The sequence below is a fragment of the Alosa sapidissima genome, chromosome 19 (assembly GCF_018492685.1).
Source record: "Alosa sapidissima isolate fAloSap1 chromosome 19, fAloSap1.pri, whole genome shotgun sequence".
NCBI lineage: Eukaryota > Metazoa > Chordata > Actinopteri > Clupeiformes > Clupeidae > Alosa > Alosa sapidissima.
Genome location: NC_055975.1, coordinates 1,511,487 through 1,527,426, shown reverse-complemented (window position 1 = coordinate 1,527,426; position 15,940 = coordinate 1,511,487). Strand labels below are relative to the sequence as shown.

Genomic DNA, 15,940 nt, shown 5'->3' with positions numbered 1-15,940 from the left:
AAGGTAATTACTAGAGGTATGGATGTTTGTCCTTTCTTGTGGCATTGTAGCATCAAAAAAGCTGGTGTGTGTGTGTGTGTGTGTGAAATAACTCTCTCCCTCTACTTTTCCACCATTGCTGTTAGGGCTAGATCAAACAGGTCGATAAGTATTGAGAGCATCAACGTCCTGCTGTCCAGTGATCTCCTGTGATGTTTTAAATCCAGGTCCAGTCCCCGGCAGCCCTGGTGGGCCCTGAAGGGCCATATCAAATTCTGGGCCTCTTAGCCCCCTCCGTGGCCTTCTTTGTTTCTAATCTCCTGCTCTTTGCTTGCCTTTAGTGGCCCGGTCAATAGTTAATTAAGGGCTTGACAGCAGAGGGGCCTTGGAGCTGTTTAAAAGGGCAGCCGATGTGGACGCACCTCGCTGAGCAGTGCTGCATGCCGCTCGGGTGGAACTGAGCTTCCGCTAGGCTGCCAGAGGCTCCATGACCTCAGCACAACTCACCGGAACCCACAGAACCCACCTCACAGCGTGAGAGCCAGAATCCATCCGCTGGAAACTGGGCCTAAAGTCTCCTCACATCGTTTGGGAACCCACTTCACGAAGTTGAAGCAGTTGATATGGTTACAAATCACAATGGAATCTAATGTTATGTATTTTGTTAAAGTTAAAAGAAAATGTGTGCAACTCTTTTAGCCAAGTTCTAACACATCTATGGTCTTCATCAGCCTCACCTCCACCTCCTCCGTCTTCACAGCTATAGCTCTATCAGACTGGCTCACTGGTCCCCTGTTGGTCCTCAGTCCACCTCTCAGGCCCTCTTGCTGAATGCTGGGTGTGCTAGGGGTACAGTTTTTCACAATTACTAAAACACTAAACTCCATTCTCTGAACCAAATTCTCAGTTGCCTGAACACATTTCTTGAATTGATCACCCATATTTGCAGATCTCATACAATCTTTTTGCAAAACCCTTACAACAAAACACATTTTGCATTGTGATGCACTTGCGTTGCATAATGATAACCACAAGTGGCAAAAGGTAAGAACACAAAGAAAGCACAAATGTCATACATTAAACACAATGACTCAAAATTGATCACATTTTTCAAATGATGTGACACAACTGTTAAAGGGTACTACAGTGGGCAGTGCTTCGACTTGGCCAGCTTCACTCGCGGTCCGCGCGTGGGATCACGCGGTATCACGCGACTTTAATTTGTATTTTTCCAGTGAGACGCTGCAACAACCCAAACAACCGGTAGATGGCTCAAGTGAGCAGGGTGTCTCGTAAAAAGAAATGGAGCCTGGAAAACGCTACACAGACTTCACTACAGACTTTAGCAGACTGGTTTAGAAATAATGTAATAGCCAGAAATATGCCTGCCCTGCCCTAATAAAGAAATATTTGGTTAACTGCGAGTGAATCCCGTTTGCAGCCGTAGAGACGCAGGACAAATTAAACATTCTGGTTTTCTCCGAGTGCAACGATGATAGACAGACATCATTTGGACAAAATATAGAGTATTAACCTCCGTTGCTCAGCCAAATGCCTTCCTGTTACGTCCTGTTATCACGGAGTTACAGGCGATAAACGATTTTTGATGGTCACAAGTTTACTTCATTAGGGACTGTTCGTTATTTATTTAAGGGGCTACCGGAGGAGTTTTGGGAGCATTAGTCCAAAAAGACGTGACCCTCCCTCGCCAGCAATACATTTTTCTATGACCCTCCAAAGTGATTATGAAAAAATCACTGTCAACTTTTTCCGGGTTTATCGCCTACTGTATTTTAACGTTTTCACATATTTGGCCATAAGCCGTTTATCATAGGCTATCACGAAACCAAACTACAAAGGCGAACACTTTAACAGGGGGAATTAATTGGGCATGAATCATCCTGAACGCTATTTCGCTACCTTAGAATAATAAGGTTCTATCTGCGTTTTGAGTAACCGACGATTGAAACGGGGACGAATGAAACATTCCGGTTTTCTCCGAGTGCAACGATGATAGACAGTCATCATTTGGACAAAACATGGAGCATATTAACCTCCGTTGCTCAGCCAAATGCCTTCCTGTTAAGTCCTGGTATCACGGAGTTACAAGCGATAAACGATTTTTGATGGTCACAAGTTTACTTCATTCATGTCAGTGACTGACGCGAGAGAAGCGGGGTCTGTGTTGTGTTGTGTTGCGTTGTGTAGGATTTTGAAATCCTATGCAGCTACAGGAGCTTCCAATCGCGAGGAAGCAATTTTGCATTGTAGGCATAACTAACATGCAATAACGCCGCCAACAACAACCAAAACTAGGCTAATCATTGTCAACATGTAAATTAAATGTAACATTATTGTGAATCAAATTAAAATGTTCTCTTTTGCAAACGTAGGCATAGTAACAGAATAATTGAATAATGTTACAAAGATACTACATCAATCCGTATGTTTCATTGGGCTACTAGGCTATTTGTTTTGCCTTGATTCATTTAGGCTAGGCCTTTTTATTCAGGGGCCATATTCACAAAGAATGCTAAAGGCTAAAAGTAGCTCCTAACTGGCGAATTTAGGAGCAACTCCTAAAAATAATGGGCGTGTCACTCCTAACTTCACTCCTAATTTTTTCACAAAAAGTAATTCACGAAGCATTTTAGACCTAAAAGTAGCACCTAAGTCTGGGACAGCCTACTCCTAGTAGTAAGATAAAAGCCTTTGTGAATAGCCTACGTCCCCAGTTATTCATCATCTTCCGTCCTTGTGTAGCGCACGCATTCTGAGACCTGTTACTCATCATCGTAAGGGAGATGTTTGGAATCATGCCCGCTTTACAATCATCAGCCAATCAGCCAATCAAGGTGGTCACGCTTGCCCATTTACCCAAATTAATGGTCGAATATTACTGATGATCATTGTTATTTAAGAACATGCAGTGTGCGTAGGGTACCAAAAACATCTTGCTCGTAAAAAAGCATCATAACGCACATTCTGGCGGGTCTGTTATTTACTGTAGGCTGCGCAAACCACATGCCTTTATTTTGGGCAAGCCTGCATTCATTCATTCATTCAACCTTTATTTATTCTCGGGAGGGTCATTGAGGGAAGCCCTCATTTTCAATGAAGCCAAAATTACAGAAGCGAAGCAAAGCGCTCCACAAACAAGACAACATTCGAGGCCTTCTGTTGAAGAATTTTATATAAAGCCTGCGCTGACAGTAATCCTCCTGCCCCTGATAGGCCTACCACAGCTGTGGATAGTGTGGAATGTTCAAGTAATAACACAATCCAATGTGTGTCTCAATTGTCCCCCGCTGACCACCTCACACATTTCTCTAGATTTTGCAACGAACTTACATGACACAATGCCATAAAATATGCCAGTTTTAGGACACAGAATAATGTTTGTAATGATACCAGGTAGGCCAGGTATTGTCGAAGGTGCATGGTGAAGTGAAATTCTTACTTTAAGAATTTCCCGATATCATCGCCGATCATCAGAATATTGCAACAGATTCTGTGTTCTGGACTGTAGGTAACTTGTTAAGCCAGTGGTTCTCGTTTTCGATGTCCCAAACGGAGAGCCATACTTTATTGTTTTTAACGATCTCTATGCTACTCACAAAAATGTAGGCATGGGGACATGATGAAGTAGGTTATCAAACTGTCGTGTGTTAAATTATTGTGATTACGAGCCAGTGGTTTTCAAACATTATGCGTGACTCGGACATCTAACTAAATGCAACAGGCTCATATCGTCCTCGCATTCGCAAAATGAGGACCAGTGTTTTGTCAAATTGCAAATAGCTATTCGTTTTAACTATTTTTTTTATGATAGTATGAAGTGCTTTTTGTATAGGCTACTATCTTAATCTTGGAATATGGGGAGGGAAGTGGCGCGTCTGCAGTCAGATGTAATTGTTTATTGTACAGAAAAATAAAAATGACATGTCAAGCAGTCAATTGACTACATTGCAGTCAAGAAGTAGGGCAAATTAATTTACGAAACCAAAACGTGGGTCATAGTTGTCTAAGCCTCTATTGCGTAGCCTGTCAAAAACGTCGCCAGATAGTATTAAATCGGCAACAACATTGTTTTCTGCAGAAGCCTACCCAAGGCTACAGATTAATTCTGAACAGTTATTTCTCTACTGGCTCAATTATCACACCACTGTTTTGATTTGCGTAGTTGCGTTAACCCCAACACTGACAATAATGTAGACAGCAAATTTCAATTTCGATTTTCGTGTAGTCAAGCCTTAAGCCATACCCAAGTAGCCTAAATCGAGGTAATGTTTAATTATGCATGATTTATTTTGTTATTGAATTCGTAGGCTGGGATTACTCTCGGCAACAATTATGTAAGGGACGGCAGGCAGAGCGATGTACAGTGGCAGAGCGACGCACAGTGGCTGAAAGTGGTACTAAAGCTTCACGCAGCTTCACGCCGCGTAATGCGCGAATGAAGTGGTCATTTGAAAGCGATGCCCACTGTACGTCGAGGGTCTTAAGGGTTGGCACAAAGAGGCAATATACAGTCAAAAATTCCGTTTTGCAGTTTATTAAACCCCCACCAGGGTGTTTGAGGTCCCAGTGCAAAAAAGTAGAGTTCATTAAAATTAGAAAAAAAAGATATCTACAAAACAAATATGGCTATGGGCAGCCACTACAAAATAAAGACATAAGTCGGCAAGCATGTTATGGTTACAGTCACATTTTTAAATAAACAGGGACGTACGTTGGAAGAATGAATGAAATGCGAGTGAAATGTTTCGTGCAATTTCAACAGTATGTGCACCTATCTGTTAATACACACACAAACTAGACACAGCGTCAGAAATGAACAATGAATTCATGGAATATAACGGGTGGCCAGGAGTGTAATACGAGCATGAATACATTTAAACAGTAAAATGCATATGAAAGAGTTCGTAGTGGCCGCCATTGGGACGCGGTGAGGACAGGCCTATGAGGTACGTCATCACAACAACCAATATAAGCTAGTTCAGAGTGTAAACCGGTTGCTGAACAATGCAGGTTCATATCAACAATGGACAGCAATAATCAGTGAGGCAAGTACATTGTAGGCTGTAGACTGCAATACTTCTCATTTACAGTGCTGAAAATCTATTCCGGCATTCAGTTTTTCACAATTGCTAAAACACATTTTTTGAAACCTTCCACTCTTTTCTCAAAACTGTAAAAACGAACCCCCATTCCAGTATCCATTGTTTTTGCTTCTGCCTTCTCACCTGTCAACATAATTCATAGCAGAATTAGGCCACATATCCAGTTCAGTTTGTCACGCTTTCCTTCTTCCAAAAGGCCGCCAGAGAGAACACCATACTCATGATCAGCCCCTCAGCAGACTCGGACATTTCTCTATGGTAATGAAATTGCGCAGAATGAACGAGGCATTTATTTATTTCACCTTCCTTGTGCTTGGGCTGGCTGACAAGCGGCACACTGAGGACAAGAGTGAGGCATCCAGGCAGATAGCATCGCGGCCTGTCGGTGATTAGCTTCGACGTGCCATTAATCCTTTCTCTGGGTGTCTGCACAGTGGTGAAAAAAAAACACCACACAGCCTTCACAAAAGCCACCCTTTTCAGGCTCAAACACCTCATCAGATAACGATTGACTTCGGGGTGGGGGGGGGGGCATTCAAGGCAAAAACCTTTGATATTTACCTCTGAAGACATGTCTCCCGTTTGGAACAGACATTCATGGCCATGGGCTGGAAAATCTTTGTAGAAGTCAGGTTTGGTGGAATGAATAGATAGATAGATAGATAGATAGATAGATAGATAGATAGATATAGATGGATTGGTGGATAGATGGGTTGGTGGATAGATGAGCTGGTGGATGGATGGTTGGAGAGTTTGTGGTGGATGGGAGTAGAAAGGGCAGGCTGTGGTCCCAGCATCAAGATTTGATGCTGCTCTGCCTGTTTCCCCAGCAGCTCTGCAGCCTTCCACAGCTAACCTCTAGCCAATGGGGAACAAACAGCTTTCAACTAATGATCTGCTTTGCATTTCACTTAATTAGGTGTGTTTAAATAGCACACAGCTGTAATTAGCAGCCTCTGTCTAGCTACCTCTTCAAAACACACACACACACACACACACACACACACACACACATTCAGAGAGACAGCCACACACAAATATCTCAGGACACATATGCACACACACAGAGAGAGAGTATGGACCCCTCTCTAGGTTGTCTCTCAATCTGGATGTGGTATTGTCTCTGACCAAGTAAAGGCAGAAAAAGGACATAATGCCGACCGTGCACTCATGAAGGCGAACTCTTTCTATCTACTCTCTTACTCTCACAAGGCCCCGCAGCAACTGCCTCCAACGAAACCTGTCTCCCGCCTCCTGCTGCACGGACTAAAGCAGCAGGTCTGGGAGAACAGTGAATCTAGGAGATAAAGAAAGAAGTTACAAATTGCCAGTGTCTCCATGGTGACCTTCAGTGGAGTGTGCGTGTGCTGGGATATGTGTGTGAGGTTGGTAGGGGTAGGGTGGAACCTTTTGGGGCTCAGTGCAAGAAGCTGCACACTGCTGGGGGCCTCTAGCTTTAAGTCAGCATTAATTAGCTTTTTATGTTGAGGCTGCTGTATGCATGTATGTGTGCACGTGTGAAATTGCCGTATTTGTGTTAGTGTGTGCATATATTTATGTATGTATTTTCCCCATGTTGCAGCTGTGAACCTTGCAGAACTATCTGTTCCTATTTCTTATTTTCTTTTTTCAGCACTGCACATAATGTAACATCTGGCCCTAATTAAGAACAGGATTTTGGGGTATGGGGGGTGGATAGCAGGTCACGGGCCCCAGGCACATCCTCTAATGGGGAATGATGTACACACACACACACACAAAAGCATGTTTGTGTACACACATAGTCACTCACATACACAGACATGTAAACACATACAGACACACAAACACACAGGGGAAGAATTTACAGATCCAAACAATGATGGAAGTATGTTACAGGTTTAGACACATACTGTACACACACACACTTGCAAGCAAACACACAAAGACAGCTATACTACAGTGGCAGAAGGCTTGGGCTATGTCGGCTATGTCAGAGTCCACTTCTCAGATGTGATGTGACATCCTGAGCACAGACTCTAATTAGACACATTGAGGATGACCTGCGGTGATGGAGGAGGAGGAGAAAAAGGAGGGCAGTGATGAAGGCCAGAGCTGATACAGAAACTCAACTACAGCTGGAACTTTTCTTCTTTTTCTCCTCTCTCTTGACACCAACCCGTCTTTCCAGCCCCCATGGCCTTAAATGGGGTCATGCCTCCTTACCTTCTCTGCCGCAGAAGCAATGTCTCTGCGTTGCTCTCCTGGGTCTGCGCAGTGGGTGAGTAATGTGTGTTTGTGGGGCCAAGGAACAGAAGCAGCAGAGAAGGGGGGGGGGGTACAAAACGCCCCTCTCAAGGGCTTTCTGCTGTATGTCTGGTCTCATGATTGGCAGCCTGCATGTTCCAAGTTCGCATGTGAGTCTGTTTGTGTATCTGAAGCGTTATGGTCAGGCTTGGAATTTCACCATTCTGGGGGCAAGGCCACTTGGCCTTCAGTTGGGCATATTTGGTGGAGGGCACAAAGGCCACATGTCAGGGCACCAAGGCCAAAGTTAACTATACAGTAGTAGGCTATAAAAATGGGCTTCATAAGAAAGGTGGGGGAGGATTGGGATTGGGCGGGGGGCACCAACAAGGAGCACCCAAGAGCAACAGGGGCAAGGAAAAACTCCCTTACCAAGGAAGAAACCTTGGGCAGATCCACGGCTCAAGGGGCTAACCCAACTGCCAGGGGTCTTGGTGTGTGTGTTGGGGGGATGACAGGGGAGATGGGATAGTGTGCTGTGTATGTGGGGAAAGGGCAGTGTGCAATATGTGTGTTGGAGAAGCTTCCTGATGAAATAATGTGCTGTGTATATAGGGGAGGAGGGGGGGGGGGGAGTGTACTGCAAGTATGGTGAAGGGACTTACTATTGCAGAGTACTGTATGTATGATGTATATGAGTGATGACAGTGAAGATGTGTGTGTGGGCGGAAGGGGAGTGGAGCAGTGACTGTGTGTAGTGTGTGTGTGGGTAGGTGGGGGCAGTCTGCTGTAAGTATGTAGAGGATGTGTGTTGGAGAAGATCCTGAAGACAATGTGCTGTGTATGTGGGGGGGGGGGGGGGGGGCAGTGTGCAGCAAGTATGTAGAGGGTGGGGTGGGGGCAGAAAGGCTAGGCAATCAAGGACATGGGTAGATAGATGGAGGAGAAATCAAAAATAATAAATAAAAAGTTCTATGGAGATGTGCAAAAGTTGGAGAAATCAACATAGTCAGATATGTGTGTGTGTGTGTATGTATGTGTGTGTGTGTGTGTGTGTGTGTGTGTTTTGACGTGTGATGAAATAAGAAAATAAATAAAAGGTCTGTAGCATAGGGAGAGGGATGTAAAAGTGCTAAAAGTCATGTAGGTGTGTGTGTGTGGGGGGGGGGGGGGGGGGTCATGAGTGCTGAGGAGTGAATGAGTGCAAAGTCAGTATAGTGTGAGTTCAGAGTTGGGAAATGTTTGAGAGTGCTGAGGAGTGAATGTGTGCAAAGTCAGTATAGTGTGAGTTCAGAGTTCGGATGGCCTGGGGATAAAAACTTCTCCTGAGTCTCTCAGTTCTGGCTTTGTGACTACATAGGCGTCTTCTTGATTTCAGCGGTAGGAATAATCGATTGTTAGGATGAGAAGAGTCCTTCAGAATCTTTTGGGCTCTTAGGACTACTCTTCTGGAATAGATATCTTGTAGAGCAGGGAGTTGAGTTCTTATAGTACGTTCAGCTGAGCGCACTACTCTCTGCAGAGTACTACAATCTTTAACTGTGGAGTTCCCATACCAGGTGATGATGCTACCAGTTAGAACACTCTCAACCGCTGAAGTGTAGAAGGCCTTCATGATGGATGTAGAAACTTTGAATTTCCTTAGCTAACGAAGGAAGTAGAGTCGTTGTCTGGACTTCTTCAGAACATATTGAGTGTTAACAGTCCATGTTAAGTCTTCAGTAATGTGGACACCAAGGTATTTAAAACTTGTGACTCTCTCTACAGGTTGCCCGCTGATCATTAGTGGGGTGTAACTGTAGTTCTGCTGCTGCCTTCTGTAATCCACTACCATTTCCTTGGTTTTAGTGATATTCAGTGTCAAGCTGTTAGATTGACACCACTGTGCCACCTCATCAACCTGATCCAAGTAGAGCTGTTCATTATTGTTACTAATCAGGCCCAAGATCACTGTGTCATCTGCAAACTTGATGATGGAGGTATGACTACTGTTGGCTTTGCAGTCATGTGTGTAGATGTTGTACAGCAGTGGACTCAAAACACAGCCTTGGGGAGCACCAGTGCTGATGGTTAATGAGTCAGATGTCAGACCCCCCACTCTAACCACTTGTGAACAGTTGGTGAGGAAGTCAAATATCCAGTGACACAGGGTGGTGTTCAGTCCTAAGGCCTTCATCTTTGTGACCAAGGTGAGAGGTACTATCGTGTTGAATGCTGAACTAAAGTCAATGAACAGCATCCTCACATAATTCCCATTCCCCTCCTCCAGGTGAGTTAAGGTGGTGTGCATGAGGTTTGAGATGGCATCCTCTGTAGAACTGTTGGCTCTGTAAGCAAATTGGAGGGGGTCGAAGGAGGCAGGGATGGATGAGCAGATAATGTTTTTCACAAGCTTCTCAAAACACTTCATCACTGTAGACGTCAGGGCTACTGGGCGGTAGTCATTCAGACATGATGGACTTTTGTTTTTCGGTACTGGAACAATAACAGACTGCTTGAGGCAAGTAGGAACTGTCTCTTGAGCCAATGATGTGTTAAAGATATAAGTGAACACAGGAGCTAACTGAGCAGCGCAGGATTTCAAAAACCTGTTAGAAATTCCATCCGGTCCAGCAGCTTTTGTACAATTGACCGATCCCAAGCCCCGCCCCCTTTTACTATGTCACAATGAGGACGTCGGAGGACCTCGGTCAACCTCGGTCAATTTTGAATTTTATAGTGTCCATTTTGTAGCCTATAATACGCTGGTTATGTGAATGCTAATGCTTCTTTTGCGAGTAGCCTAAGTAACTAAAAAATAACTAAAGAGCTCAAAAAGGTTCAAATATATGCCTGGGATACTTGTAGAAGTGACATCCGATATCCTGACCGTGTGAAACGTTGACAGACATAGGCCTAACTTTGCATAACTTTGGATAGGCTGCTACTTTTCAGTAAAGAAATCTGAGTGTGTACGAAAATGTTCCCTTTTTTGTGTTCATAACTACATACAAAAACATAACTAAACCTGGTTTCCACTGTTGAAACGACAACATAAGCCTACGCAAAAAATTATACCTACCTTGCAGGAACTGAACTCACACTCATACAATTGGAAGTACGCGCAAATAGGCTACACCTTCAATCGCGTATCGCCTTACACACACACAATAAGAATACTTTCAGCTTTTAGGCATAGGCTACCTTGCCATGTTTAACTTGGGATAGAAGACTGTTCACAGAAATAAGCTAATGACCATTTTTTCAACAAACGGAATAGACTACTGCGATGCATCATTGATGGCTGAACGAGAGATAGCCAAAGTCTTCTAAAGATCAAATCATGTGCCGATTGAAAACCTTGCTGTATAGGCTATGCAGTCTCGAAATCGCCAATATTAGGCCTACTACATTGCCCACATTTAAATTAAGTATAGCATAAGCGGGCACTGATTAAGTCTTGTGCAAGACAAATCACGTCTGCAAACTGCAGATATGTCGTGCGTTGTATGGGTAAACTCGGGTAGATCTAGTGGTTTCTTTTCAATAGCCTACATTTGTATCATGTTTATTTGAACTCTTCCTTCTAAAGCAGCCATTCAAAATAATAAGTAGGCTATCGGCCTACCGAAGCGAAGCTATCTCTCTACCTCCCCAACATGAGCTGCTTAACAGGCTAGCCAGTAGCCACTCTCCAAAGTTGCGTGGGAACTTGGATCTGCAGCACTTGGACCCGTCTTTAATTAATCCTCGAAATATGGTTAGATTTTGTTATGGACACGTCAACACCATATGTTTGCACAGACCTGTTTATTGAATCAGTCACGTCTGCAGCAAATAAGGTAAACTACCTGCTTGTGATAACGTGCTAATTGTTTATCCCCAGTTAACATGCATCCCATTAAGATCCGTAACACCAGATTGGTTTGTCCTCAATTTGTGGTGTTCCACCTCGTTGATAACAGCAGACATTGTGAATGTGTCCTTCCAAATACTGAAGGCCTTTCTGGCCTCTGTTTTTTGAATATATCAATATTACTTGACGCCCAGAAATCTAGCATACACTGTTACACTCTGCTAAATGGTGCTGCGTACCCATGTTGAACACGCGTTCTCGCACATTTTCCTGCAAACTTGTCCGACTTAGCAACAGTAACTATGGGACTGACAATGGGAGGAGGGGCTTGGGATCGGTCAATTAACCCTCCTAAAAGCATTGCTCACATCGACCTCAGAGACACAGAAAGGTGCATCCTCATTTGCTTCACATGCTGCAGCTAGTGCAAGATAGTCTGTGTTTTTCATGTCAAAGCGAGCATAAAAAGCATTAAGTTCATCAGGGAGGGCTTTACTCACATTCATCATAGGAGGGGACTTTCTTTCAAAGCCAGTGATGGTTCGGAGTCCTTTCCACACTCGTGCTGGATCACCCTCCAAGAAATCAGCTTCAACTTTGTCTCTATAGCGCCGCTTAGCATCTTTAATAGCTCTGCGTAAACTATAAGATGCTGCTGTGTAATCCGTCATATCCCCTGAAATAAGCCCAGCATTATAAGTCATGGTGCGTGTCTTTAATGCCGTTCTCACTTCTCTATCCACCCATGGCTTCTGGTTAGGGAAGCTTCAGATCTTTACAGTTGGGATGATGGAATCAGTTAGCATATTGATGTAACTCAATGATACTTCTGTAAACTCATTGATGTCAGCAGAGTTCGTCTTGAACATCTCCCAGTCAACGTTGCTAAGGGCGTCCTGTAGCCTGGCTTCTGATTGGTCAGTCCAGCGCTTGACCTCCTTCGTCACTGGGGGGTCCATCTGACTTCTCTGCTTGTACATAGGCAGTAGGAAGACAGCGGCATGATCTGATTTTCCGAAAGCTGGTAGAGACTTCGCTTTGTAACTGTTCTTGAACTGTGTGTAGCAGTGATCCAGTGTGTTGTCACCACGTGTAGGGAAGTGAATGTGTTGAATAAATTCAGGCATGGACCGGTTCAGATGTACTTGATTGAAATCACCGGCCACAATAAGCGCAGCTTCAGGGTGCGTGTGTTGTTGTCTATTTAACACTTCTTGCAATTCTGAAACCGCAGCATCTGTGTTGGCTTGTGGAGGAATGTAGACAGCGTTGAATATTACCGAAGTAAACTCAAGGGGCAGGTAGAAGGGTCGACAGACGATCGCTAGATGTTCTAGATGAGGCGAGCAGGACTTTGAGAGAACGGTGACATTGCTGTTCGTCATGATGCAAACACCGCCACCTTTCGATTTTCCAGATTCCTCAGTCCTGTCAGAGCGAGCAGCAGAGAAAAACTCCATCGGAGTGATGGCACAGTCCGGTACAAGTTCAGTTAGCCATGTCTCAGTAAAGCATAGAATGTTACAGTCCCTGATGTCTCTTTGAAACTGTATCCTCGCTCTTAGTTCATCCATCTTGTTCACAAGAGACTGGACATTGGCTAGAAGAATGCTAGGCAGTGGAGGCCTATGAGCTCTATTCCTCAATCTGTTACGGGCCCCGGCTCGTTTTCCTCTGTGTTTTTTTCCTTCTGCGCCGAGATGCGTCTCCATGGTTCCCTGATGCATCTCGGAGAATCTCAGTCGGCCAGGTAGAATCGTCAATTAAAACATCCCGAAACAAAAAAGGCAATTCATTTCCGATGTTTCTGAGTGTAACGCCATCATACGTAATCAGTGCAGTGGAAAAGTGCAAAAAATTAGGGGTTAATACAAGGTAAAAGAGTAAATATAAGCACAAATTAGGCGGAGCAACCATCAATCTAATATTTACAGATATCTAGGCTATATATAACATTTATTTTATATTTGGCCTGTTATGAAATCATGTATTGAACAATTTAAGCACAGCTCAGCTTTAAGAAACTCAAATAGCCTAGATGCATGCTTAGCATTGTGATCATTAAAGGAAAATTCCGGTTTTTAGCACTTTAAGGCCCTTTTCTGGTTTGTTTTGGATGAACTAGAGTGGTGGACACCGACATTTTGACGATTGGTCCTGTCTCGACCTGTCTTGACTCGTTTTGAATCACCTTTGACTTCTCAGGGTGGCTGGCAATGGGCATACTGTAGTAGGCTACTCAAACATGTCCTAAAACAAACCTTAACGTTCGTTTTCAAAACTGTGCAACTCACCGAGTGGTTAGTGGTGTTCGTTGATGTTCCAAAACAAGTAGCGTAGCGAAATACAGTTTCTGTCGTGTTTTATTTGCCATTTTGTAAAATCCCATTGATTTCTGTTGGAAGACTCATTGCACGTTAGCTGCGCCACCGTCTATGCTTCAGGTTCAAATATTGAGCGGTTGTGAATAGTTCCACAATAGCAAATAAGACGGCTGGAAATCATACATTACGGCGATATATTTGCGTTTAATAATCAACGAACACCACTAACCACTCGGTGAGTTGCACAGTTTTGAAAACGAACGTTAAGGGTTGTTTTAGGACATGTTTGAGTAGCCTACTACTATGACCATTGCCAGCCACCCTGAGAAGTCAAAGGCGATTCAAAACGAGTCAGAAAAGTCGCGACAGGACCAATCGTCAAAATTTCGGTGTCCACTCTAGTTCATCCAAAACAAACCAGAAAAGGGCCTTAAAGTGCTAAAAACCGGAATTTTTCTTTAAGGCTACTTTCACAAACTCTTAGTCAGCTGTCCTCTGATTTACCAATATCTAGGCGATATTTGTAACATTTATTTTGTATTTAGCCCGTTATGAAATCATGTGGAACAATTTAAACACATTGTAAAACTTAAAGCCCAAATTTGGAGACATCCATGTATGTCAAACTTTACTGCAAATTAAAAACTGTATTACTCTGGAACGGCTAACTGTACAGGGGACTGCTTTACACCTTTGTGTTCGGTAAGGTCTCCTGTTTATTCTGATATATGGTTTGTCATGTGTTAAAAGAAGGGTTCGTAAAGTATTCCACCGAGATAAATGGGTAGGGAGATCATGGGACGCAAAACCTTCAGTAGAATGTATGATTAAATTGAATTATATTATTTACTTTTCTCGCGAACCGTTCAACACAGCAATTATCGGCTAACATTGTTTAAAAGCTGAGTAAAAGCTCTTTCATGTGATACTTGTGATGTCTGTGTGATGAATAGGCTACTTCGCGAGTAGTTCAACTGAGAATGGGTGAATTTGGACGCACTTTCTTGCGCTGTCACTTTCTCCACTGCGTAAAAGACTAAATTAATTTGCGCTGTGAATGCTAAGATAATTTTGACAGGCCACAGGCTAAATAAAAATCGCTATTAGTAGGACGCAAAGCAGAATATTGAAAGAAGGGGGCACCAAGGCCACCGTGGCCTATAAACCTCCGATTTTTAAAGGGGCCTCACGACCAACCCAAGGGGCTACGACGGCCATGGCCGTCATGGCCGCCGTGAAATTCCTACCCTGGTTATGGTAGCACTCAGTCATCCTTTCCCTTGCTGTAGCTGTTTGAGATGAGTCAGTGGGGGCGGGGGGTAGGCAGGGAGGAGTGGTGTGCATCCTTCACAGCCTCCTGTGAGTGTGAGAGGGGTTGCTCAGGTGAGGAGGAGACTGAAGGCCTCATGTGGCCTCGCATGGCTCCTGCTTTATGTAATGGGAGGGAAGAGGGTCAGATGCATTAGGGCCTCGAACAAGTGCTCCATTTTTTACTCTCCCTCAGACTATTTCTTACTTACTTTCTTTTCTTCTGCCTCATCTCTCCCTCTCTCTCTTTCTATCTCTCTCTCAATTAACTTTTGATTAAGTTGAAATGAGCTTTATTAACATGATAAACATTTTATAAAGCGGAACATCTAAACATCAGGTTTACAAAATACATTGAATACAATATATGGCAAACATAGATACTGTACATCTCTGTCTGTGACTTTCATCTTTCTTTTTCCTCATGTTTCACTCTCTGACTGTCTCTATGGCTCATTTCCACCTCCTATCTCTCTATATGCACTGTATTCAAATGACTTCTCTGTTCTCATCCCACTCATTCTCTTTGGCTCAGTTCCAGTAAAATGGGGGCGCAGAAGGAGAAATAGTCACCTTTATTGGCTCTAGCATTGGCTCTGGTAATTAGCTAGTGATGCAGGCTGATGTTTCTATGGTGCTTGATGGATTTTTTTTCCCCAGTAGATATGGTAATAAACCTGAACTTGAACTTGAAACAAAGGTTTTCAAAAGACAAAGGTTTTTGAAAGTCTCTCCTTCACACCGTCTCTTTCAGTCTCTTTCTCTCCAACTTCTCTTCCCTCTGTCTTTTGTTCCCTCCGTCTGCGATGGCCAGATTGATGTGTGACCCAGGTGCCCAGCCACGGTGCTCTGATGAAGCTGAGAGCCAGACTGGCAGCAACACTTGCAAGCAACTAATGGAGCAGGCAGGGTCACCTTCCACTGGCCAGAGATGGACAGAGAGAGAGATAGAGGGAGAAAGGGGGTGGAGAGAGACATGGAGGGACAGAGGGATAGAAGCGTGACGAGGTCAGAGAGAAAGAGGGATAGTCAGAGAGAGAGAGGAGGTGGATGGAGAAAGAGAAGGGATATAGAGACATGATATAGAGAGAGGGAGTCAGAGAAACATGAGAGAAAGAGTAAGGGAAAGAAGGAGAAGAACACTG

General features: G+C 43.8%; 1 long non-coding RNA gene across 1 annotated transcript; it reads right to left on the bottom strand.

The window, feature by feature from the left end:
• Window positions 1-4,566: 4,566 nt before the first annotated feature.
• LOC121693283 lies at window positions 4,567-15,844 on the bottom strand. Its single transcript, XR_006025455.1, has 4 exons — window positions 15,369-15,844; window positions 14,735-14,912; window positions 5,664-5,960; window positions 4,567-5,528 (listed from the first exon to the last, which is right to left on the bottom strand). It is a non-coding gene; the product is annotated as an uncharacterized LOC121693283 (long non-coding RNA).
• Between the last annotated feature and the right edge of the window lie 96 nt (window positions 15,845-15,940).